The 27,167-nt window shown below is 46.3% G+C and overlaps 1 protein-coding gene across 3 annotated transcripts in view; it reads right to left on the bottom strand.

Annotated features, from left to right (window-relative positions):
• Positions 1–23,025, bottom strand: part of KCNJ15 (potassium inwardly rectifying channel subfamily J member 15) — a 46,327-nt gene extending 23,302 nt beyond the window's left edge. Inside the window, exons 1-2 of one of the 3 annotated variants that reach the window (XM_047796545.1) lie at positions 22,965–23,025; positions 22,623–22,795 (exon numbers count right to left, since the gene is read on the bottom strand). The gene's annotated coding sequence lies outside the window, so the exon portion shown is untranslated. Of the gene's footprint in view, positions 1–22,545; positions 22,599–22,622; positions 22,829–22,964 lie in introns of those variants that run through there. The other 2 variants (XM_047796560.1, XM_047796552.1) reach the window with 2 other exon arrangements.
• Between the last annotated feature and the right edge of the window lie 4,142 nt (positions 23,026–27,167).

The raw sequence follows: 27,167 nt of genomic DNA, 5'->3' as shown, positions 1-27,167 counted from the left end.
CAGTGGGTTACAAATGCTCTTTGTCCAAAGGAAGAGAAGAAAAATAACACACACACAGCCCCCAATGAATATTTATGCGTGAATACACACACACACACACACAAACACAAACACATTATTGACAGATGAGATGTTTCTCTGAATTCACAAAGTCTACCCAGGAATCCATGTTTGTGTGTCCCATACAACTTTTGAAAGACTCCTTTGGTCTAATTTGAATCACGTGCTATAGCTTAATTTCTGAGCTGGTCTACGATGCCATAGAGTTTGCAAATGCATTTTCAAATATCGAATATCGCCTATAGTATGAGATTGGTGTCAATCGAAAAGCGAGGTATAGTTGAACTAGAGGAGTTCCAGTCTTGGCCCAGTGGTAATAAACCCAACTAGTACCCATAAGGGTTCAATCCCTGGCCTTGCTCAGTGGGTTGAGGATCCGTTGCCATGAGGTGTAGGTCACAGACACGACCCGGATCCCTTGTTGCTGTGGCTGTGGCGTAGGCTGGCAGCTGCAGCTCTAATTTGACCCCTAGCCTGGGAACTTCCATATGCCATGGGTGCGGCAATAAAATAAAATACAATAAAATACAGTAAAATACAATAAAATAAAAAATATAACACATAGTCTCAATTATTTAAAAAATATTTAATTGAACTAGAAAGACACTTCCTCTGACCCTAGGCCCACCGTCCACATCAAGGTAACTCAAGCCCAACAGGACTCAGCCTCTAACCACCTCAATCCCCAAGAACACGTGTTCAAGATTGACAAGGACAATGGAAGCAAGAGGATGGAAGAGGAAATTCCAAGGGGCCCTGAAGTTGGCCTCGTTAGATGAATTGGCTCCTGAATTTAGAGCTAGTTGGCCAATTCTGAATGCTTTATCATGGATCTCTCTTTAGTCCTATTTTCAGCTGCGAGATTCCATTTTCAGGGGGTGAAATTGGGAACAGGATCCTGGTTGAAATACCTGGGCAGAAACTGCTTATCTGTTCTGTGTGCCATTCTTTGTTTCCTCTTGATCACTGGTAACAAGACTTGTGAAATGAGAAAGGCCAAGACATCTATCTTGGGTTTGGGGGAGAGACAAGGCGTCAGGCTATGGAGAAAGCCTTGCATCCCAAAGCCAAGCTTCGAGGAATAAGATCGGTTGGGGTGGAGCAGGAGGAAAGAAATGGCATTCTGTCCCCTCTTCCTCCGTGGCTGTGTGAGGACTCTTCAACCCACGGGAAGAAGTCCCTGCCACCACCCTGCTCCATCAGAGGCACTAACAGTTCAGCCAGTGGGCAAATCCCTCCTTTACTTGACACTTCCGCAGCTTTTCAAAGTGTTTCTACGCTGTTCTCCCACTTTCTCCTTATTTTCTGGCCCTTTTCCAGTTTCATTTTAGACTCCTCCTCCTCTACCGCTCCTTAAAATGTCATTTTCCGCAAGGTTCCACACTCCAAATCATCTTCTTCTCCCTGAACACACTCCGGTATTCACTCCCATGGCATGAGACGCCACTTTTTTTTTTTTTTCCTGTTTTGGCCACACCCATGGCATGCAGAAGTTCCCAGGCCAGGAAGTGAACCTGAGCCACGGCAGTGACAATGATGAATCCTTAACCATTCCCACCAGGGACTGCCAAGAGATGCCAGCTTTATTTATTGTTCAGGAAGCCCAGACCTGGCTTCTCCCTCCTAGATCCTCCTGGAATGTCAGAGCAAGTTGGTGAATGGAGACTGGGTCGAATCTGCTTGCTCACAGCTTAGCTTCATTATCCATTGCAAGTGAGCTCCCCAGTTCCTGTAGACCCTCAGGCCCTGAAAGATACTGACTCCCCCTAGGGTATCGCAACATCCCTTGAAACTGTTACCTCTTCCTTCTCTTCCTGCTACTTCCTTGGTTTAGAGGCACGCGCTTTCCTCATGGACTATAGCAAGTCGTCCTCTATCTAAAGCATCTCCTGCAGGGCAAGCTCAGTGATCTCTCTAAGGCCTTTCTCAGCTGCCCAGCCCAGTGATATCCCTACCCCCGTCACCTACAAGCCAAAGCCTCCGCTCCTGACCTTGTGATCACGGCATGTGAACACCAGCCACCCTGCAGCCAGCAACTGGCTGAATGACCTTCAGTGGACCAAACGGGTTGGTCCTCTATTGATGGATTCAATGCACTGAAACATCGCAGGCTATCTGCGTAAAACCTTCTTCCTTTCTTTACTTGCTTTCTCTTGTCTAGTTCTTGAGACTACGTAGGTGCTTTCCTTACCTGTTCTCACGGGTTAGGAGTTTCCCCTAAATTCTTCCCTGTGCTATTGTCTCTTGGGCTATTTATCTCAGTATAGCAGAATTTGTTTACTTGTGTTTATCTAATATCACTAACAACTACCTATGCAGAGAACATTGATGATCAGCTCTGTGTCAGCAGTTCATATATTTTAACTCTGAACACAGAGAAACTCTGGTAAAACTCTGGTCAAAATAATTAAACGGAGTCTTGGAGTCTCAGATAAGGTAAAGAGTTTGCTTAAAGTCTCACCACTCATCAGAAGTGGTGACAATATTTAGATCCAGGTCTCTATGACTCAAAAGCCAGCTTGTTATCCATCACACCCCACTGCCTCTTCTTGGAACGTGAGCTGCCATACCTTACCTGGTATATGCTATGCTTAGGCTCTAGCAGAGGCTGAGTATTGGTGAATGTACGCCTAAGTGAATGAATGAAGGGACCCAAAGGGAGCTTGGAAACTTCCAGTTCTGGAAAAGCAGTCTGGGGTCTCAAAAACACAACAATCCTACATATTGGTCGTATTGATGAGCTGAGTGGAGTGAACTTTGACTCAGTCCCCTATGACACACACAACTGTTTATTGATGGGAGACACGGGTGGTATTGTGCCTACAAAGTCAGTGTTCCCTAGAGGTGTCTTGTATGGCGCTGCCTGCAACTCTCACCCCGAACTGCTCCTTGTCCTGTGTTATGCGTGCCTGTGAGTGGCTCCAAAGATGCTGGACTGTGCCTCCCCTCCCCCTTCCTTCATGACCACAGCCACATGGTGTCCAGTTTGATCTCCTTAATAACTTTTGTCCTCGCCCCCCGCTCCTCTGCCCTTTCATGGCTTGACCTTGCTCACTGCAGCCTTGGCTCCTCCTGACCCCTCTCCCGTCTGACTCCCTTTCAGAGCCAATCTTTCTTACCCCAAAAATAACCTTTCAAAAACTTGAACTTGTCCATGTCAGTTCCCTGGGCCAGCCCTCAAATTGTTCTTCAGATCTCACTGTTATCCTACTTCCAAGTCTTCTGGCTGCCATGTTGGCCCCATCTCTGGACGTCCTCTCCATTGTCCATGCTTCAACAATGATGAGCTGCTTTCGCTTCGCTGCACACTGCACGTCTAATGTCCCCCTTTTCTACCAATGTCCTCCTGCCTGAAAAGCCCATTCTAGTTCCAGACCCTTTAATTGTCCTCATGGTGCCTCCCCTGGCTCACTTCCCCCCTCCAATGGTCATTGAAGAACCTGCTATAAAGTATAACATCAAAGTTCTCTGAGAGCAGGGGTTGGGCCGTGTTCATTGTTGAACCTGTAGTAACCCAGGACCTGGCACACAGTAGATGCTCACACAGAGATACTCATTCTCCATAAATGAATCAACAAGTAAGTAAATAAAGGGATTAATAATCCACAAATTAATGAATCAATGTCAAGGACATTGCCCAAAATACGTGTGCGGTTTTGATGCATTTATCATCACATGTGGAGTTTTCTCAATGCTTCTTTGACGTGATCTATACCTGCACACTGTTCTCCCTCTGGGAAATGAGCTGCCCTGGTGTTGAAATCCTCTGGATTAAAAACACTTCCTTTTATCTGTCCTGACTCAGATGTTCCCGGAAGCTGGACTAACCCCTTACTAGTCCACTCAGTTGGTGACTCTTAGGCTGTGATTCACTCATGTCCTCAAAGAGTACACAGATGTTCAGATATGGCTTTCTCCCCGAGAATGGTTTGCTTCTTAGAGTGTGATGAATTCCTTGATGGATTAGAGGTTTCCACTGGAGAAGCACAATTACTTCCACATGTTCACTGGTTCATCACTTGTTTAATTCTGCACCTTTCTCTCCCACAGCTGGCCTGGAAATTATTGCAGGGTTCTATTTGACTTTCTTCATTTGCTAGCTATTTTCTCAGTGGCATCTTGATGAGGCCCAAAGACTTAACTTGAAGACCATGGCAAGGTTGAGAGGGAAGGAAGAAAGGCTGCTGGATCTGTAGGATGGGCAGACCTTCCAATTCCCTTTTCCTCCCTAGTCCTTCCCATCAGCTGTCAAAACATCACATTCAACCCCTGGGATTTGCTTATTAAAATCAAAGGGGCTAAGTGTTGTTTTGGGCTGTCCATTACTACCTTCTAGTCATGAGAGATGGGACCTAGTTTCTAATATGCTATTCCTATTACCACTTAAACTGAACTATGGGATTTGCGGCAACATAGATGGACTTAGAGATGATCATAAGTGAAGTGAGTCAGAAAGAAAAAGACAAATACCATGTGATATCACTTATATGTGGAATCTAAAATAGGACACAGATGAACACATCTATGAAACAGAAACAGACTCCCAGACACAGAGAGCAGACTTGTGGTGGCCAAGGGGGAAGGGGTAGGGGAGAGAAGGATTAAGAGTTTGGGATTGGCAGGTGCAAATTAGTATATGTAGGATAGACACGCAACGAGGGTCTACTGTATAGTACAGGGAACGATATTCACTATCCTGTGATCGACCATGATGGAAAACAAGATGAAACAGAATATACATGCGTGAATAACTGAGTCGCTTTGCCATACATCGGAAATGAACACAACATGGTGAACCAACTACACTTCAATAAAATTTTAAAAAAATAAAATCAGCTATGGAACGGATGGTTGAAGGGAATTATAAAACTCACACGTAGCTTAGAACTGAAAGCCGTGACGTGAGTCTTTGAAGTCCAGTGGAACACCCCGCACCCTGGCCAGGCACCGAACTGTGGCACTCTTTCCTTGAAGCTGCCACGACTTCCCAGTGATTCCGAATCACCGACCTATCATTCATTCACTGGTTCACTCTCACTCATCCATTGATTCTGTAAACCCTGTTATCATAGAACAGGGGTTTTTGAAACACACAAAGTGAATGATACATGGTCCTTACCCTCAAATATAAATCATCTAATAGAGGGATGATATATATATCAATTGTTACTATACCAAGAAGAATAGAGTCTTTATGTCTAAACACTATCTCATGGATGCTTCCTCACTTTTATCATGAAATGTATAATATTTGTAGTTTTCTATGTTTCCTTCATTCCACAAAATAGGTAGCTGTGTAAAGACAGGGACCTTGTCTTATTCTAACACTCCATATCGTCCTTATCTATCACGGAGTCTTTCCAGCTAACGTGAATGCATGTAACATATGGAAACATACTAAGGATTTCCGGGAAAAGGATTGATCCTTCCTAGAAGGAAGAATCACAAAAGTCTTTGTGCATTTTCTCCAGGAAGCAGAATAAAGCAAAGAGAATTTCCCTCCAGGGGAACTGGCCAGGCAAAAATCATGGGGCGATGGTAGAGTACTTTTCCAAGTACATTCATCTGAGTGGATCAAAGGGACATCAATGATTCTCAACTATGGCTAATGTAAGAAACACCTGGGGAAGTTTTAAAATGCCCTAATACCTTGGCTCTACCACAGATCAAGTGAATTGGAATCTTTTGTGGGGGCTGGGGGAGACATATGAATAGGAACTTGAGTTTGGGTAATTTTTGAAAGCATCCCATTTGCTTCTAGGGTGTCTCCATAGTTGAAAGAATCACTGTAGTAGCTGTAAAAAGGTAGGATGAGGCTAGCCTGGAAACTATACTGGCAGTAGATTTTAAAAGACCGTGATGATCAAACTGAAAAGTCTGATCTTTTAGCAGACCTAAAGAAGCCAAACTCATCTTGCTAGATAGATTCAGAAGGTGAGAGTAGCTGTGGGGAGATTATTAAGGAGGCTCTTCAATCCATTAAGAGATACGAGAACTTGGGGACATCCCCACCTAGGTTTACCAACAGATAACCATCTAACACCTATTAGATGTAAAGAGGTGGCAGGGGAGCAAGAGCTGAAATGACTCTGGGATGGAGAGGAAGCCTGGCCTGAAAAGCCAAGGGTATTGAAGACAACATGAGGAGGTTGGCCCTGAGCATGTCTGACTTGAGAAGTCTACCTCTAGGAAATAATTTGGGGGCTGGTGATGGAGATTTGGGAATCTACTGCAAAAGAAGTAGAAGTTGACCATGTATGAGTCAATGAGATCTACAAAAAAGAAAAACACCAAGAGAAGAAGGCAGCTGAGAGCAGAATGTTGGGTACTTCCTGAATTGAAGAGAAGGAGTGAGAACTTGACAGCAAAGAAGCTGGAGGAAGGGCAGCCAGCTGGGACAGCTATGCGAGCTCATCAGAGTGGACAACTAAGGGAGGCAGGGTTGCAAGAGCAAGGACATGATCCAGAAGTCAAAGACATGAGTGTGAACCAGGCAGCACTGATGTTCCTGGGAGGTAAGTCTTAGAATGGACGCGGACACTTGCTTCCTTGAGAGAGGAGGGAGCGAGGAAAAGTCACATCTATTGCACAGGTATGTGTCAAGCACTTGCTAGCTTCCAGACTTTTCTAGACACCGAGATTACAAAAGTACAGCCAAGATGCTTCTTCTCATGAAGCTTCTGCTCCAGTTGTGAGGAAGGAGAAGAAAGGTGAGAAAATTATTTTAAAAAGTTGTGAGCAGTAGAGGATGAAATTTGAGGAACTCCATCCTCAGTCAAGGGACTGATGGTCAGTCCTTCAGTATAGGAGGAACAAGCCTGAAAAATATCAAATAAACCTGGTCTGACTCCTGAGAAGCATGACGAGGAAGCAATAAGAGTTGAAGAAAGAAGTTCAACCAGCTTCAAAGACCATGGAAGCCTCCCAAGCATAAAGTGGCATCTTGGGTGACACTTACAGTGACTTTGCAGACTGGAAGCACTGGTTGAGGATGAAAGGGGTGGGCTGCTCTGAGTAAGGTATTGGCAAAGCCTCTACGTTAAAGTCCCTTGGACTTGGGATTACAAATACCACATTAGAAACATAAACATTTGAAAACCGCAGAATGAAGATGCCCAAGCTCTCGGCACACTCATCAGCTCATGGAATCTTGGTGGTCATGGAGCGCATTAGGAAGCCTACTAACTCTGCTGTCTCGTTATAGGAGAGCTATAATTTGGTATCACTAGCTGTCAATTAGTCCTGTTTTCCTCATCTGTAAAATGAGAGGGTTGGATGGAACGACCTCAAAGTCCTCTCCCAGCACAGTCAGTCCACAACCTCAGCGCACACGTGCAATTCTACGCTAATTTGCCTGCTTAACACTGACTTCCAGTTTTTAACTATTAGTGTTCACAAATGCAGCTGCATAGCCAACGGGACTCAGACAAACACTTAGGTTGATGGACCATCTTGGTTTTAAAAGCAAATTGCCCTGTGAAAATACACAGCTTAATACCGGTGGGAGAAGTCTCAATGACATAGGTTATTGGGCAGAGGGATTGGTAGGTCATTGATAGGACATTGATAGGCCTAGCTAGAAAATTATTAGAGATGAATGGGTTTTATTATTTGCAAGCTTGGGACACTGCTTTGCGAATGATAGGAAAAGAGGGAGAGATGTCGCCCAAAGGTTATAAAGAGAGAGAGGGGAGAGGGTGAGAGAGAGAGAAAATAAGAAGAAGAAAAATAGAAGAAGGAAGGAAAGGAGAAGAAGCAGCTTTTCAAACATTAAGATATAGTCATATAGATATTAAATAAAGTTATGCAAATGTGACTTGTCTCCCAGAGCTGAGGTTAATTTCAAGCAATATATGAAGGGCCTTTTTTTTTTTTTTTTAATCCCTCTTAAAACCTGTGAATAAGAGTTAACTAGGCCTTGGGTGGATTCTGAAAACCTAAGATAAAATGTAATTGACTGGACAATCAATAAAAATTGCTGGGGTGCTAGTGAACGACCATCATTTAATATTTTAAAAATATTACCACTTTCCATATGCAACGCAATGACAATATACATGATCTTGAAAGAAACAAACCTAAGTACGCATGCCTTCTCCAACAGCTGCATTTGTCACTACAGCTTGTCATTGAAATCAAGGTCTTTAAGGATCCAAACACCCATAGTGCCGCAAGTTATTCACTTGAAAATTTAATCTGGATTAATAGCTGATCGCTCTTTGTAGAAGTAGGCTCGATGCATTACTGTTGAAAGGAGGTTTTGGCCTAACTACATTCTCGTTTGATACCAAGGCCTTTGTTTATGCAAATAAATTGAGGTTTCAGCCTTTACCGCATATTATGCAAGTATGCATGGCTTGCTTTCCTGATGAAGTGAATACTCTATGTTATTGGCCATGTCATGGAGTAGTACTTAATCATTTTTAAGTACTGGGGGTTTTAAAGCAGGAGTTTTCTTCAAATCAGTAAGATTATGTATGAGCTGAAATTAAAAGAGTGAAGAGTAGGGGAAACAAATCAAGCCTGAGGTCAAGATGAATCACCTCAGCTGGACCTTCCAGAAATTCCATGATCCTCTGAAGTATGAAGGGCTTATTTTCCCGTCCTTCTCCACCACTCTGGGTGATCAGCAGGAAGCACTCTGGGTGGGGGTGGGGTGGGGTAGGGGTGGAGGGTGTCTAACCTTGAGTTCAAGTGCTGGGGCCCAGCTCAGCTGAAGATCCCAGAGACCCGGGAAAGTAGATCTGGCTCTTCAGGGAGGAAGCTTGGGGTGCAGGGAGGCTGTGGGCCACTCACACCTACCAGCTCTGTGCTTACGTGACAGCTGAGAGAGTGGGCAGGACGTGCCCTCCCCCCGAGAGGTGGCAGCTGGACATTGGAGCAGGGACCTCTGTCTCTAGCCCAGCACCTCCAAGAAGAGAGCTTTGGAAGGACAGAGCTTCCCAGCATCTAGCACAAGACTTGACTTTTTAGGGGAGAAGGACAGACCCCTTGCATCATAGGGTGATTATATCTGATGCAGCTCCAACCTAGAGAAGATGACACTCGGGAAGTATAGACACGGTCAGGCTCCATGGGGAAGGGAAAACCTGAGCCTAATTGGCCTTGAGGGGTCTTGAAGGATGGATAGAGAGACTCTGATGGGAAAAGGGAAGAAACCTCGGAGGATTTCTGGAACGAGATCTTGAAGGCAAAAGCCATGAGGGGGGATGAATCCAGAAACAACAGAACAGGGGGCCTGAATAGGTGGGGAAGGCGTGCGGGTCACTGGGGTCAGGTGATGCGGAACCTTGGCGATGGGCAGGTCCTTAGCAGGTACTTCCAGGCCACCATGGGAGATGCTTAGGACTACCAGCTTCCGCAGAGCTGGTTAAGCCTGATGCCAATGGCCAGCATCGCCACTTCCAGGGGCACCTGATGGTCTCGGTGTCAGATTTACTCTGTCTCTTTTTGGATTTGGGTAGCATTGTGGCTTCTTTCCATACCAGGCTGAGCAGTATGTAGTCAATTTACAGTTTACAGGGATTTCTCCCACACCCATATATGTTTTCCACTGAAGTCTGTACTTTTTCCTAGACCCACCCAAATTCCAGAGCTTGGTTCAATTGCATGCCAAGTTCACGGTCTTTCTGTCAACCCTCCTCTCCTTATAAAGCCTAGGAGAAAGTTACTTTCTGAATGTGTGTGTATTTAAAAATTTTTTTTTAGTAAAGTAGAGGTGATTTACAAGATCGTGCTGCTTCTATGTATTTTTAACAGATGTACATGAAGAAACTATAAAAAAAATAATTACAAGGGTAATTTCTGATTCAATTTACATGGAGAACAAGCCATTTCTAGACGGAAAGCCAGTCTCGCCAAAACTAAACTGTTCATCAACGTCTGAGTTGCTCTAGCGGTATAATCCCTTCTAAAAATTAAAAAAAATAAATTTAAAGCTGCTTGCAGATTTTGTCAGGATGGTAGCCTAAACTCTGGAATTTTTTTTTTTTTTTGTCTTTTTAGGGCCGAACCTGCAGTATATGGAAGTTCCCTGGCTAGGGGTCTCATGGGAGCTGCAGCTGCCGGCCTACACCACAGCCATAGCAATGTAGGATCCGAGCCCTGACGGAGATCTACACTGCAGCACATGGCAATGTCAGATCCTTAACCCCCTGAGCCAGGCCAGGGATTGAAACTGCTGAGCCACAGTAGGAACTCCAATGGAATTTTGAATTTCCTTATAAAGTTTTAGAAAGCAGAACCGTGGAGTTCCCTGGTGGCCTATGCGTTAAGGATCCAGCATTACCACTGCTGTGGTGCAGGTTGTATCCTGGGCCCTGGGGAACTTCTTCATGCCATGGGTGCACCCCCCTCCCCCCTAAAAAGGGCAGAATTGTATAAAAAGGAAGCCGGGTCCTCTGGGAGGAAAGGAAGGCGGATCGTCCTAACCTGATGGGTCTTTTTGAGGTGCTTGTTCCCTGCTGATTCAGAGAGCCAGACCTGACTTTTCCCCACGTGGTCACCAAATCCACTCCCTTGTTTTCTTCTTATGGGGAGAGATTTCTCCACGTTTACAGATGAGAAACTGAGATGTTAGAGAAGCTGCGGAGGATCGCACAGCCCGTGAGTGAAGATTCTGATCCAAGACTTTCACTCCTAAGTCCAACCTTAAGGAAAAGTAAGGGCTGATGTTCCCCTTGGGCGGGGGGGGGGGGGGGGGGGGGGGGGGGGGACGGGGGTGGGGGGCGGTAGGAAGGAATCAGCACAGGAGGGCGGGGGGCCCAGGAGGGGTGGAGAGAAGGAACCAGCCTCTGTCCACCCCTTCCCATCCGCCCCACAACATACGCAGAGGCGCTGAGCCCTGGGGCGCCTGCCCGCAGGGAGTTTGCACACCTGAAACTCACATCCAGGAATAGCTTCCAAGTCTGAAATCTCATTTCCTGAGACCAGCCTGGCTTTCTTCACAGACGGCCCCCGTTTGTCAAGTCCACTGTTATTGGCCACAGGGATTTACTCACTCCTCTCCCGTCTTTTCTTGCCCAGGGCTTCAAGAACTCTTAACAGACACATTCTAAAAAGAAACAAACAAACCCCCAAACTCCCCTCCAAACCTACCTTTTTCTTGCCCCCCATTTTATGATTTTTGAGGTCCTCTTTTACCTCTTTGTGTTTACCCTTTTGCTGTTCATTATGCTTCCATAAAAAAGGAACTCTTCACAGATATGCCTATTCTCTCATCCAGAAGTTTCCAAAATAGTACTCATTTGACTTTTGCCAAGAAAAAGTGATTATTTTTCATCTACCCACATAGTTTTCAAAACTACTCTTCACACAGCTCTTTAGGTTTTGCTGAAGTTTTGCTTAATCCCATTATAGCGCTGAAAACCTAGAAGACGGTCCCAGCAAAACTTTAAACTGCAGGTTCAAAGCCAAGGGCAATGGATTGTTCTGAGGGAACTGGCACTGCCTGCTCTTTTTCCCTCCAGCATCACAACTATCTGTCAGGTCCTGTTTGCGTTCAAAAGGTCGCCGAGCTTATGAAAGAAGAAACGTGAAAAGTCTTCCTTTAATCACGGCTGTAATTAGCAAATTTGGACACCGCATTATCTTTCTCTTTTTATTGGAGGCACGTTCAAGAACGGGCTTGAAGCTTATCCCGAGCAGCTCAGAAAACTGAACCGCGTCCTCGTAAAAACCGGGTACTCATCCAGTTCCCCGGGGGCCTGAGTTGCTGGAATATTCCTTCAGAAGCACAGGTAACCCCCCTCCGAACTAAGCATTGAAATCCACAGATGGTAATTTCTGGAATAACTTGATTGACTTTGCAGAGGAAAGGGAATGGGTGAGTCACACTTAGAACAGGGAGCCGGGGAAAGGAAGCGTGTGCCGCTCACACGTTTAGACAGAGCAGGCGTCCTGCAGGCGTCTGAGACTCTGATTTGCCAGCCACGTGATCATCGCTCAGTTCCTCTGACTTTTGATCTAGAGGGTGAGCCGGGAAGCAGCATCCAAGGTCCCTCCACCATCTTTTCTTGTTGGCCCTTCAGCCGCGGCCGCCTCGCTCCGTCATCTCCCGAACACGCTTCTGTTCTCTGCTGAGTCAAGCTGGGAGACGGCGTAATGGGGGCTTCAGAAGGTTCCATCGGATCAGAAGTCTCTCTGGCCTTCGAGCTGCTTCTCTGATGATTGATCCTCTTTCCCCACCCCCAGGTCTGTCCTCCAGGGTCTTCCTCTCAGCCTCTCTCACTTCCCTCTTCTCTCTCGGCGTCCTCCCCCCACCCCCACCCCATCACTCCTGGTCCCCTGTCTTTACCTGCCGCTCACCAAGAGCACCGCCTCAGAGATTCCACCTGAGTCACGTCTCCGGGACACCGCCCCTAGAGCAGCTCAGAACGAACTTGAACAAAACATAACCCCCCTTCTCCCTACATGCAGCTGCCTCTGATTTTGGCTTCGGAACAAATGGTACCTTCCTTCTCCCCACTGTGGGAGCCCAGACGCCCTCCCTGCTGGGATCTTCTTGCATCTTCCCTTCCCTCTCTGCTGCCCCTGCTCTGCTCCAGCTCCCAATCCCTTCTCACAGCTTCCCAAAATACCCTTCTGACTAGTCCCTGTTGGGCTGATTTTTTGTTCGTTTGTTTCTTTTTAGGGCCACGCCCACGGCATATGGAAGTTCCCAGACTCGGAGCCCAATAGGAACCGCAGCTGCCAGCCACAGCCACAGCCACAGCCACAGCCACAGCCACAGCCACAGCAACTCGGGATCCGAGCTGCATCTGTGACCTACACCACAGCTCATGGCAACGCCAGGACCTTAACCCACTGAGCGAGGCCAGGGATTGAGCCTGTGTCCTCATGGATACTAGTTGGGTTCATTACCCAGGGAGCCACAGGGGGAACTCCTGGGCTGATGGTCTCAAGCACAGCTCAGTAAAAACCTTCACTCACAGACATAGAGGACAGATGTGTGGTTACCAAGGGGGAGCAGGGAGGGAGTGGGATGGATGGGGAGTTTGGGGTTAGTAGGTACAAACTATTCCGTTTTGAATGGATAAACTATGAGCACACGGAACGCATTCTCTTGGGAGAGTCTCTTGGGATAGACCATGACGGAAGATAGTATGAGAAAAGAAATATACATACATGTGTGACTGGGTCACTATGCTGTACAGCAGAAACTGGCACAATATTGTTAAATCAACTATACTTTCATTAAAAACAAAACAAAACAAAACAAAACAAAACAAAAACCTGCAGGGATTCCTCATTGCTTATTAAACCAAACCCAGCAGTCCTTCCTGACCAGCCTACCTTGAGCCACAGCTCCGGGAGCACAAAACTTCAAGGTGTGACCTTTCCAGACCAATAGCTTCATTTTAAAGCCCAGGCTTGGAGTTCCCGTTGTGGCGCAGTGGTTAACGAATCCGACTGGGAACCATGAGGTTTCGGGTTCGATCCCTGGCCTTGCTTAGTGGGTTAAGGATATGGCGTTGAGTGAGCTGTGGTGTAGGTTGCAGACGCGGTTCGGATCCCACGTTGCTGTGGCTTTGGCGTAGGCTGGAAGCTACAACTCCAGTTCGACCCCTAGCCTGGGAATCTCCATATGCCATAGGAGCAGCCCAAGAAATGGCAAAAAGACAAAAAAAAAAAAAAAAAAAGTCCAGGCTCATCCCTGCTGAAGGCTGTGACCCTCAGCACGTCTCTGAACCTCAGCTCCCTGCTTTCCTTATCTCTAAAACTAGGCTCATAAGAAAGCCTACTGGATAGGCAATGGTTGTGAGGATTAAGAAGCACCTATAACAAGGAGTTCCCATTGCGGCTCAGGGGTAATGAACCCAATTAGTATCCATGAGGATGCAGATTCTATCCCTGGTCCTGCTCAGTGGGTTAAGTATCTAGCGTTGGCATGAGCCATAGGATAGTTTGTCCATGTGGCTTAGATCTGGCATTGCTTGGCTGTGGCACAGGCCAGCAGCTGTAGTTCTGATTCGACCCCTTAGCCTGGGAACTTCCATATGCCGCAGGTGCAGCCCTAAAAAAAACAGTGCCTAGAGTGAAATGGCCAATGGTGAGCACTCAGCAGTGTCCGCTCTCATCAGCATCACCGAGGTTCCTGTCATCTCTTCCCTGCTCCTTCCCTGTGGGATTCAACCCCTTTGCACACCACGAGCCGCCCCACACTTCCCCGTGGGTGCCCCCGTGTGCCTGCCTTTCCCCCAACCTCTGATGGCTTCTTCTCCTCCTCCAGACTTTTGAAGTCCTCTCCGCTCTCTGATTTGAGGCTCTCTCAAATGCCCAGTGGCTTTCCCCACTGTCCCAAATGGAGCTGGTTTTTCCCTCTTTGACAGTCCTCAGCCCTCTGTTAAAGCCTCGAGTGACTGCCATTAAGTTCTGCCTGGCACCAGAGACGTTAGTGGGCTTCGAGGTTTTTTTTTTAAACTATTTCTCCAGCCCTGGAATGTCGGTTTCTTGAGATCAAAGACTAAGTCTTCTCCACTTGCATCTTCTTTTTTTTTTTTTTCTTTCCTTCTAGGTCCATACCAGCAGCATGTGGAAGTTCCCAGCCTAGGGGTCGAATTGAATCAGAGCTGCAGTTGCCAGCCTACGCCACAGCCACGGCAACACGGAATCCGAGCCTCATCTGCACTCTACACCACAGCTCACAGCAAGGCTGGATCCTTAACCTGATGAGCAAGGCCATTAAACCTGCAAACTTGTGGATACTCATCTGGTTCTTAACCAGCTGAATCCCAACAGGAACTCCTCCAGTTGCATCTTTGGAAGCACAGCCACCCAGCCTCCTGCAGAGCAAGCTGCCAGCACACATGTAGGGGTGGAGATAACTGAGGGGCAGAGCCTAACTAACCAGAATCCTAATGGGACTTGATTAATCAAGAAACCCATCAACTATACATTTCTACCAATTATGGTGCCAAGAAATCATGGGCCGTTTCTTCAGACATTGAAAACTAAACAGAGTGCTGTGCAAAAAGCCTCATTGAGAGAACGGTGCCAGGATATTGGACTAGACAAGTTAATATCCACAATTATAAAACGGATATTTAAATGTACGTACCCTCATCCAGCCTTAGATGCTGAAACACCGTGTCCTGGCGTCCGAGCTGAAGTGGAATGCATTCGATTGTAATCACAGAAAAGTGGCTCCTATAAGGTTTAAGTTTTAGTCCTACAGTATTTCTCTTTCAAATGGACAAACCTTAGGAAATTCTCTTCGTCTTAAAATGTGAAACATACTGAGAGCCAAATACCCTCATTGCCACAGGTATGCTAACACAGACCGTATCTAAATATAGCATTTAAGGGAGACTGAAATGCTGTGAGTTCTCTTGTCTCCTGGATGGTCCCCATCCTGGACCAAACCCGTTCCGCCCCAAGACTGCAGGAAATCCTTCTCCCCCTTCTTCTCCTTTATTGTCATCTCCAGGATCAAACTCTCAGTCCACACTGAACCCTGCTGGCTCTGCATTAATTTTTCTGTTTTCTTTCAATGTTCTTCTTTCCAAAATAGTCTGCATGCTTCCTATTTTCTCTCCCTGGAGTTTACACGACTCCTATATTATAGGAACGTGGGGACCTCTTTCTTCTCACTCATAAAAATTGGTCTCCCCAGAGTTCCTATTATAGCTCAGGGATAAGGAATCTGACTAACATCCATGAGAGGATGCAGGTTCGATCCCTGGCTTCGATCAGGGGATTAAGGATCTGGCATTGCTGTGAACTGGGGTGTAGGTCACAGATGCGGCTCGGATCTGGCATTGCTATGACTGTGGTGTAGACTGACAGCGGAAGCTCTGATTTAGCCTCTAGCCTGGGAACTTCCACATGCTTCGGGTACAGCCCTAAAAAGAAAAATAAATAAATAAATAAAATTGGTCTCCCTTTTTAGTCCTCCGCTTCAAACAATTCTAATAGCCAATCTATTACATTATAATGGTCATCAGGGAGAAAATGCACGAGTCAGGAGTTTTTAGGCATGTATTTTCAAGACACTTCGGATTCAAAGGTCCGTGCTCCATGTGTGCAGGATGGGATGGAGGTAGGTCATCCCTCCATGCAATTACAGCTGAAAATGTGCCTTTGTGTCAGTGCATGTTGACTCGGCAAGCATTGCTGGAGGAATTATTGGGGCCAAGATATGGGAACACAGAGGAAGAATCAGGTAAAATCGCCAATGACCTTGAGCTTACAATCCAGTTGGTGAGAAAGACAAGTGGAGAAGCCATTATAAAGCAGGACCAAGTAGGCTGAACCAGCTCCATCCTGGATGGAGAGAGATGTCTACAGATGTTCTGAAGCCCAGGGTTGGCGGGTCAGAGGTGGTGCCTCAGTGCTGATGCCATACCTGAGTCTAAGCCAACAGAGAAAGTTTATAGCCTCACTTATGGACAATTAAATTATAGACACAGTGAGGAATTCCCACTGTGGCTCAGTGGCAACAAACCTGACTAGGATCCATAAGGATGCAGTTGCATCCCTGGCCTTGCTCTGTGGGTTGAGGATCTGGCATTGCTGAAAGCTGCTGTATAGGCTGCAGACTTGGCTTGATCCTGTGTCGCTATGGCTGTGGCAAAGGCCTGCAGCTGCAGCTCTGATTCGACCCCTAGCCTGGGAACTTCCATATGCTGGGACTGAAAAGCAAAAAAAAAAAAAAATTATAGACACAGTGAGAAAAAGAAAGAGAGAAAAAGATCTCAAGGATCTCGAGAGATAGAATTAACCTTGTCTTTCAAAAGAATTATAAAATATGGTGCATCTAAAACTAGACTCAGGGAGTGCCTGATTGATGTCCAGGGTCAAATATGAAGCCCATTTTAAAATTTACATTTTAATTTACATTAATTTACATTTAATTCTGAAGTCACAAACAGGATCCTGCTGCTGTGGGTCTCTGTAACTTTCGGTCGTGGTTTTAAACATAGATTAAAACTCAAATGAGTAGATGATTCAATCATGCTACTTCGTTGAGGCTTACCCCTGTTTTTCTTTTCCATCTACTTTTAATTCGTATTTTGCTTGTGTGAGGATCTGTGGATGTGTTTTGGTAAATTCAGTTGGATCGTTTTGGAAGTAAAATGTACATCAAGGAACAAAGAAACAAAAAAGAAATAAATTCTTTGGGGCTGACTGTGTGTGGCCACTTTGCAATTCCAAAGGCTGGGCCAGTCACCTGCAGGTCCCCCAAGATACAACTCACCGACAAGTGGAGTATGAAACTCTTAACATGTCCCTTCTTGGATTGCATGAAAACTTTCCACCCCACACCAGTCATAGTGTGCAGAAGTGTCCCTGATGGGGTTGCATAAACCATTAGAGAAGCGAATAATGGTTGTAAGGAGGTGGTAGGAGGTTAAACAATTTGGGATTCAACGTCATAGGATTGTGGTCCAAAATGGTTAAATAATTTGGGATTCAATGCTATAGGATGACTTTGACGCCAGGTATCATAGACTTTTTAATACAGGGTAACGATAACGGTGAAGTTCCAAGTAGGAACTATAGTCTATGATGGGTCCCCCAAACCTACCAGGCTAGAGACCTTTCTATTTCTTGCAGGGCAAAAACTACAAGAACTGTCCTCAGGACTTAGTGCTGGCTAGCAGAACTTCCCAGGAGAGATGCTGCTTTACCATCAAACTTGATTGTGTTTCTGGATGCTTCCTCCAGCCTTCTGGTAGGTGATGGCTCTTGCCTCTGGCCCTTAGGACAAGAAGTATAGGGCCAGCTTCTGGTTGTCTCCCAATTCCCAGGAGATTGAATCGTGAAGGCACCAGAGTGGAGCCATCACCTCCTCACTTCCCCAAGGCATTAGGTGGGATGCGGTGTCAAGAGCTGGAACCCTGAGTGTTTCTAGATCATCACAGCCTCTGTGTCAATAAGAGTTGAGACACATGACATGATACTCACCTCCTCTGTTAAAGAGTGATGCTATTATGATCAATGGCACTAGGGCAGCACTCTTTAGAGGGCAGCTTTTGTTTGTTTGTTTGTTTCTTCTTCTTCTTTTTTTTTTTTGCTTTTTAGGCCCACACCCACAGCATATGGAAGTTCCCAGGCTAGGGGTCGAGTCAGAGCTACAGCTGCTGGCCTACACCATAGCCACAGCAACACCAGATCTTTAACCCACTGAATGAGGCCACGGATCAAACCTGCATCCTCATGGATCCTAGTCAGGTTCGTTAACTGCTGAGCCACTAAGGGAACGCGGAGGGCAGGTTTTTTTGAAACTTTGTCTTTAATATGGACCTTAGGAGGAAATAATAGATTTGAAATGTATTAAACCAAGCAGTGGTTGAAAGTAAAGCACTATTGTATTGCGACATTGTTGGCACTGGACTATTCGCTCTTTAACTACGGTCAGTTGGTCAGTTTCATTGTTAAAGTTATGGCTAAATACACACCCATGCCACCCTTGTCACTTGCATAGATACGTCTGCAGGTGATACAGCTCATGATCACAGCTCATAAATTCTTCGCATGGACTTAAATAGGAAGAAGACGGGGTGGGTTTTCATTCCTCAGTATTTAAAGGACTCAGTATTTAGAGCCAGGTGCTCCCAGGCCCATATATTTTCTTTAACTTGTAGCGGGTATGTGGGGATGTGGTTGGGAGGGAGTGGCGATGATGCTGAATTTCAGGATATCTCGCAAATGGTAACATTCTCAAATGTGTTCTTCCAAGGTAGGGCTAGACGAAGGGGGAGCTCGGGAAGTAAGAGAGCCAGATTCATTTGGGGACTTGCTTCGAATTCTTCGGCAAAGAAGATGAGGAGAAGCAAGGTACCAAGAGCAAACATGTGAAGACGCAAGCATCTGTGAGTGAGAAGTGGTACTGGGCTGGGTGGGCACGGGTTGGGCGAGCATTAATGCCAAGAAAAAAACAGTATTGGGAGTGGAAACAGGAATGATAGAAATAGAAGAGGCTGTCTGTCACTCCACATGGAGATATTTTGCTGGGAAAAACCTGAAGTCTGTTACAAGAAACGTGTGTTCTTGCTGCCTTTCGATCTTTCTAGGTTTGAGGGTCTTCTGGTTTTAACTTGAGGACGTCTCACGTGGAAAACGTATACCATGAGCCTCAGTGCTCGCACACTTTTCTGTAGGAAAAACAGAGATTTCGACCACAGCACAAGGATTTACACTTCTTAGTGAGGTGCCGGGGAAATAAGAAACTTCCTAGACTCACCCGGATCCAGCCTCCACATATCGGATGGACACAGGGTCCATATGGAGGTGTGTAGGCGTATGACGATTTGATGTTTTTGCTACCATTTTTCAGTTACGAAAAGGGCAGCCAGTGGCTGATATTTACGTAAAGGATTCAATCATTGCTTCAGGAAACAAGTCCTGGGGGGGCCCTTACTTATGTGTATGACACAGAGAGGATGGGTCCTGAATGAGATGCAAGCTTTGGGGCTACTGCCTTGCACCAGCCCTCTCCAGAGCTTTGCACCTAATGCTATAGTCCTAATTGTGCACTCCTTTTCCTTAATAAGGGCCCTCGACGTGGTATCATCTTCAAGCTCCATAAAATCTCAGTCAGCCTGGGTCAGGCCCCAAGGAAAACTCGCAGAAAGTTTACAGGTATCAGCCCTGCAGCAGGACAATGTCGACTCAAACAGGATGTGGCTTGAAACTCAAACCTGTCTACCTGGGTTCTCAAAACACCCTGAGAACTGGATCCTATGCGACAGCATTCGTCCCCAGAGCCACCTCCTCTGGATTCTGATGGCCCTGATGGTGACTCTCAGGATTAGGGGGATGTGTCACCCCAGGGACACGATTAGGCCCTGGTTGTCATTTCCCTGAACTTGGAACCCTGAGTGGGGGCCTCAGTAGCCAGTGCAGCCCAATGCTATAGACCAGCTCCCCCAGCTTGGTTCGCGTTGCTCCTCTGCTCTCCCGGCACCTCCCCCTCCCCCAGCCACTCCATCTGCCCCAGAGCCCCAGCCCCAAGCCGTGTCTACAAGACGAAGGTGAAGGGAAGGAGACGGGGGAGAGAATTATCCCCTCCGTCTGAGAGGCATCATCCACGGACCCATTCACAAGCAACGCTCCTTTGAAAGCATAAAAAACTGATATGAACTCTTGGCCTCACTTTCTATTTTTGGAGCAGAATTCTTTTTATCCCAGAGAGAAACTGATACAGAGAAAAGGAATGTATATACATATATATATATATATATATATATATATGCGCGTGTGTGGGGCTGGATATGTGTGTGTGTGTACATGTGTAAATACATATTGTACAGCAGAAATTACACATCATAGTAAATCAACTATACTCTAAGAAAAAATCAACAGCACTCTTGGAGGGGCCTGACTTACTCTGGCGTGAAGACAGTGGCTGATTTCCTTATGGAGCAGAGGCAGAAGGAAATGGTTAGGGAGGCTTCTGTGCCTTAAACAATCGTGCCCAGGGGCTGGTCATCCCTGGCAGCACGAGGATGCTTAAGACTCACTCCGTGGACTCCTGGGCCGGTTCTAAGACGCTGATGTGCCCAGCAGGCAAATACCCTGGCCCCCTAACCCCGGGCTCTGCAGCAGTGTCAGGAAGTAAGGCAGGGGGCTGGCCTGTGTCTCTGACACAGGAGAGGGGGTGTGGCAGGAAAGGAGATTTGCAGTGCCTGACGTTTAGTGATGAAGTCTGAAAAAGTTTTGCCTCCGAAAAAAGTGTTGCCTCTCTTTGATGCCTCAAGCCACACCTTGGAGGTTTTGCTTGCACCAAGCATGCTGTCATTCAGGTCTGTAATTACAATCACGCCCCAAACAAGAAAGTTCAGCTCTTTCAAGATTTCCTCCACGCAAGAGTGGAGCCGGCGTGTGGAAGGAGCCAGCAGACCTGCTTTTGTTGGCTCTCTGGGGTGGCTGGTGTGGGTGGCCGGGGGGGTCTTGCTCTGTCTCTTCCCCCCCTTAAATGTGGGCTGTCTACACTGGTTCTAGGTGTGAGGGGAAATAGCACTTTCTGGAAAATGACCGCGACTCTTGGTGGAAGGAAGGAGCGGGAGGGAAGACATTTTAAAAGTGTGTTTTCCTTAAGCCACCAGAATCACCCAGTTCCGCTCAGTCTATTTGTAGAAACCCCCCCCAAACCTACTTAGGCATTTATTTAACTCAGTGAGGACCTGGCAGCCCTGTTGTTTGATTTGCGTTTCTGAGATAGAATGACCGGCCATTTGGCGAAACACTTCACCTTCCAGACTTTTGCCAAGACTTGTCCTAAGACCTCTGGGCTGCTCCCTGCACGGCTGTTCAATGTATTTATCACTAGAAAAGGAGGAAAACTGCTAAAAAGTAAAACCTGGGGAAAGAACAGCGCCTAGGGGAGCTGCGTGTAAGGTAAGCGCTTAGTTGTTCAATATTAGGAAGTTTCTTAATACTTAGTTTTCTCAAGATGATGGCATTTCAAAATGCATGATAGTGGTATCTCTTTTCTTTCGATTCCTAAGACAATTTTACATGGAGAGAATCTGTCACCGAAGGCTATTGTTGAGCATGATCTATTTGTTTAAACATTTATGAGAGAGGACAAAATAGGATCCAACCTGGGATTAACAGTTGCGTGTGTATGTGATTTTGAGGTTTCAAAAAAGGAACTTTAAGAATCGCTTGCGATTTTTTTTTTTTCAAAAGCCTTCCTTTAGGTAGAAAAAAAAAATTAAGACATTTTCTGATAAGAAGAAAGAAACCTGCAGGTTGGAAGGGAGTGGGACAAAGTCAGTCTTTCATTTTGTCAGGTTGAACGCTGCCTGTGTTGTAAGTTTCCTAACCTGTGATTTAAAGAAACCGTGAGGTCAAAGAAACATCTATGGAACACACATTCCCACTTCCTTCAGGCGACTACAGGCGGAAGTGCAGAGAGCAGATGAACAACTAGCTGCTCGGGAACAACGTGGGCATTTCACCCAGAGTAACATTTATTAGCTGCGAACCGTCTAGACGCCCGTGAAATTACATGCAGATCATAAAACGCATTATGCATGGATCCTAGCGTTTCTAAAGTCAGAATTGTTTACATTCCTTGTACCTAGCAAGGAAACCTTACAGCACTTTTTAAAATTTTTCACAAGGATAGGTAACAGATTTTAAAATATTCCGGTGAGGTTTCGCCTTACGCCAAGCTAAACCGAGTTCTCCTCTGACAAAGGAAAATAACTGCCGACGAATGACGCAAAAAACCTAGATAATCACTGAAAATCAATAAGCAACTGGCTCGCACAGACACGAGGAGAAAAAAACACTTGCAAAGAGAGCAGTTCCTCTCCCTCCATCTAGATCACTCACACCCACAGCAAACAAGACAACATCTGGATGTTGTTTCACAAGCATGAATAAAGCTCTCTCTTTTTTTTTTTTTCGCCCCATCATTAAGTAAAAACCCGTTTTCCACCGGCACACAGCCCTTGTAAATTCCCCCTGATAAGCCTGGACGTCTGTGCACGATTTAAGTCACTTTTAGGAGACTCACCATTCTTTCCTTACCTTTCGGAACCAAGGTTTTCAGAAATCTCTCCAGCGTGCAGCGTGCTCCCCTATTGACAGACGCCTGGACGGCTTACCTGCATGGGCCAGTGAAGGCAGACGCCTGGCTGGATGTGAAGCTCAGAGCAGGCGGGGAAACGAGCCATCCACCAGGCTGTCTTCTTCTCCCAGAATGAAGGAAACGCTCTCGCGGCTCCCCGTCAGTCAAAAACAAGCTGGTACAAGTTTGGGTAGGATTTACCTGAAGGAACTGAAGACAGAAAGAAAGAGGTTGAGAGAGATTGGGCAGAGGGAGGGAGGGACAGGGAAGGAGGGAGGGAGGGAAGGAAGGAGGGAGAGAGAGAGAGAGAGAAAGAGAGAGAGGGGTCTGAGAAAGGAGGCCATGATGTCAGCAGGGTGTCTTAAGAGAGTCCACAGACCAGCAGAAGATTCTGGTAGACACCCCGTCCTGCATGCTCCAAACACCTGTGTAAAAGAAAGCTAATGCCCTTTTAAAGAATGCCAGTTAATCTTTAAGAAACATTGGCCACTCTTATCAGAGCCCGTTGAAGTTCCCTTCGCGGAAATAAAGGATCAATAAATAACCAGATTATCTTTTCTAACAAGTTCTCCTTCTGCCCATTGCTCTCTCCTCTTCTTCCCTCTCCCCAGTCCCTCCTCCTGGGAGAATCTGAATGAATCCATACGGGTGACACATATACCATGTATACATACACGCAGCGCACCCCAGGGACCCTCTGTGTTTTTAGCCCAGTGCCCCGTGCACACGGTTGTATTGATTTGTTTCTATAGCCTTTGTTTTCTCTGATCAAAAAAACATAAGGAAGGTGGGTAGATCAAATCTGATTCTTCCCCAGCATGGCAACGGAGATGGAGATTCTGTGTTGGAATTATCCCAGCGTTTGTTCCCAGAGTCTAGCACGTTTCTGAGAAATGGGCAGAATTCTGTCCTGGAAGCTGAGGTTTGAGGGGAGGTCTCTCAGTCTCTGGAAATGGAGGCTGGGGACTTCTTTCAGGAATGCATTTGAATGTCTTCCCTGTACCAAGCCCTTTCTTGTGGCCATCATGCCAAGGGAGGTTGGTCTGTGGCCCTTGTGGGTCACCAGGCCCCCTGTGGCCAGAGTGGACCTGATAAATCCCAAGCAAGAAGATTCCCATAGGCGCTTTCCCCAGTGAGATCCCCCCACTGGTCCAGAGGCGACACCTTGGTGGGAAGAAAGGCTCTCCGTTACCAAGGGGACAATGATGCCTTCACACAGTCCCCTGCTCTGGCACCTTGGCAGGGCCAGGGCGCTGCAGCTGCTTTACACTGGAGGAAACAGGGAGAGATTAACTTGTTGGAAGGCAATGATCCCTCTTCCTGAGTTTTGGGTTCCACTGTCCCCTGCTCCCCCATTCCTTCTCCCTGGGGGCCACTGCCACTGTTCTGGGGCCTTGATGTAAATGAAGGCAGGGAAAGGTGAGGGTTATTTAAAAAATTTTTTTTTTCTTTTTAATGGCTGTGCCCTTGGCACATGGAAGTTCCCAGGCCAGAGATGGAATCAGAGCTGCAGCTGCCAACCTACACCACAACCACAGCAATGCTACCAGATCCGACCATGTCTGTGGATCCTCAACCCACTTAGGTGAGACAGGGATCGAACTCTAATCATCACAGATAGATACTAGTCAGGTTCATTACCGCTGAGCCACGATGGGAACTCCCTACCTTCTCTCTTGATTCCAAGCCCAGGCATAACTCATTCTGTGTCCCTGCTTCCCCCGTGGGGACGATGCCTCAACCTCCTTCCTTTCTGTCCTTCTCTTTTCCATGAAGCAAAGTCTTGTGGTTCCATCAGGGAGGGTGTGGTGAACCCTGACAGGACGCTCTGGGCTCCCAGGGGCTCAGAACCTGAGACAATGAAGGAGCCATGGGAGGTCCAGACCTCTTTAAGCTGGTGGACTTCCTCCAGGTCTGTAGAATCAGACAGACCTCTTAGGAGGGAGGTTATTGTAAAGTCCCCTAAAAAACAGATGAGCACAGAGGTGGAGAAAAGCAGAACAGGGAAAGCCCAGCGTTCAAGACGGGACCCTGTGCTCCCCCAGTGGTTGGCACAAGCTCTCCCCTCTGCCTGGAACGTGCTCCCCCAGATCTTCGTTCCCCTGCTCCACCTGTCAGGGTACCTTCTCAGTACCTATGATCCCAACCGGCCCATGGACCTCAGTTCTCCCTCTCACTTTGTGTGTCTCTGAGCACTGTCCAAGCTGCCCTTTTTGTCATTAACTGGCTGTGTTCCAGTTCAGAGCTCCACCACACCTGTCTCTTTGCAACGAGTTTCTGGAGGGACATCTGACACGTCCTGGCCCCTCCACAAACTAATTGCCAAGTAGGCTGATGAAAGTCTATGTTGGAGGGTAGGGCTTTAATTCCTGCTTTTAGTGCATCTTGCCCGTCTCAGCTCTGATTGGGAAAGTGATACTTGAATGTTCTTTTTCAATTTAGAAAAAGCTCTTTCAGAAACATTATTAATTGGATGCTCAGACATAAAGGGTATAATTAATTGCATTTTCAAGGGGAGAACACGGAAGACAGAGAGGGTTAGTCATTTTCTCCAAGTCACAGAGCTAGAAAGAGGTGGTTGGAAGGCTCACAACAGCTCTTCTCACACTTATAGCCCATGCATTTTTCATTAGGCTCCGTTTCTCTCAAATTAGTCTCTTGTGGGCATCCACATGCATGTGTAGATTCCTTTGGGTATCAAGTAATACTCTGCATGAATTATAATCATAGGCTAATACTCTGGCAAGTTCTAGGTCTTTCAGAACCGTACACAGTATAACTCAGATCCACTCATAACACAGCCTTTAAAAAAGACGAGGGAAGAAAATCAGTCCAGAGTAGAACAAACACATGAAATAACTTAAGTGTTAAAATAATACTCTTCATTTTGTTGATGTTTTTGTTGTTTTTTCACTTGAGGATGTATCCACAATGAGGTCTTCAGGTTGCAGATCTGACAGAATTCACAAAAGCACACGAGATGTTATAAATGCATGATTAAAGAGTTGAGAAATTCTAGAAATAGCATCCATGAGACTTCTGTCATAAGAGGTAGCTTTTATTCTGCATGTGGTAATAATTGGATGATCTAAGTATTTCTGGAAATTTCTGAGGGTAAACGAGGGACATGGGGAAAACATTTCATCTTGACATGGCTTATTCTTTTGCAACCCTGTCTCCCTCCCATCTAGTGAGCAAAAGTGACTTTACAGTCTGGTTCTGAGGAGTAGATTCTGCAGTCTACTATGTAACATTTCTTCAAATAACACAGATAATCCTCTTGTAATGGAAGATGGTCGATGTTATTGATGTTTTAGCCTAAACTAAAAAACAATGTGGATCATTATTCACTAAATCATCTTTCTCTCTTGCTTTCTTCCTCTCTTTTTTTTTTCTTTCTTCCCACGTACCTGAAAGCCCGACTCTTCTATGTGTCGAATTTGAAAAGAACATACATCTAAAGTCTGGATTTTTATCCAAAGTTCTAAACACAAGTCTGAAAACTGGGCAGAAAAGATCTCAAGAACCAGCTTTTTTCAAGAGAGCCATTTCCCAAGAATAATTTCCTAAAAAGAAAGAAAGAAAAAAAAAAAAAAGGCTGTAGTGCTTCCAATTTTCATCTTGGCTTGAAACAAGACATAAAAAAACTTGGAGCACGATGAGAAGAAAAAATATACATTTTTTACTTTTGACTAGATCTATTTAAGCTGGGTTAGACATGGAACAATTTACGGAGGATTATGTCAATTTTTACAACTTCTCAAAACCTATTGGGCCCACCCACTTAACCATCCCCCAAGCGGTAGGCAGGATTTGGGCTGTTGCTCCAGTTTGCACCACGATCTCCATCAGAGGTTCATCAAAGTTCTCCTTGAAAGGTAGGAGAGCTGTGGAGCAGGAGGAAGGATGCCCATTTCAATCATTTCCAGCCTCTGCAGGCCAGAGGCGGGGACCTGCTTGCCTTTCCAGAAAGAGGGTTGTCTTAGGAGGCCATCACGTTGAAATCCTGTCTTGCAGCAGGCACTCTCGAGGCAGATGTTGAGACAAGGTTGCAGGTGCAATTTATTAGAGAAGCATTCCTGGGAGGCATCTGGGAAGGGACCTAAGCACCTTTGGATCAGGGGTGGGGCTCAAAGTCAGGTGAGGGCCAGCCTTCAGGTCAAGGCCGGTTTGTTGCCTGATTCTGGAGGAAGATCTAGAGTGAAAATAGTATCTTAGGAAATATGCATTAAAAGCAGGAGTTAAAGTTCATTTGCAAAGGTAATGGGTAATGGGCTTCCATGCTTGTGGCCCAGTCAGCCTTTGCTAAGAGCAGAAGGAGTGACTGGCCGTGCAGGCTCCCAAGTGCTCTGCCTTCTGCATCAGCAAAGAGATGGCGTCCATTGTCCAAGGGCAGGCCTACTGAGAAGGTAGTTGGAGTTCCAGGCCATCAGAGGTAGGACACACAGAAACACAGGCATGGGCGCCCAGGAGTGGTGGAGGAGATCCAAGGAGAGCTGGGTGGGACACCCACCGCATTGGCTAAAACTGCCAACCTGTGAATGGCAGAATGATACCTGCCATGGGTTCAGCTGCTCCCCTG

The sequence above is a fragment of the Phacochoerus africanus genome, chromosome 1, assembly GCF_016906955.1.
Source record: "Phacochoerus africanus isolate WHEZ1 chromosome 1, ROS_Pafr_v1, whole genome shotgun sequence".
In the NCBI taxonomy this organism is placed as follows: Eukaryota; Metazoa; Chordata; class Mammalia; order Artiodactyla; family Suidae; genus Phacochoerus; species Phacochoerus africanus.
This window is presented reverse-complemented; position numbering and strand designations above follow the sequence as displayed.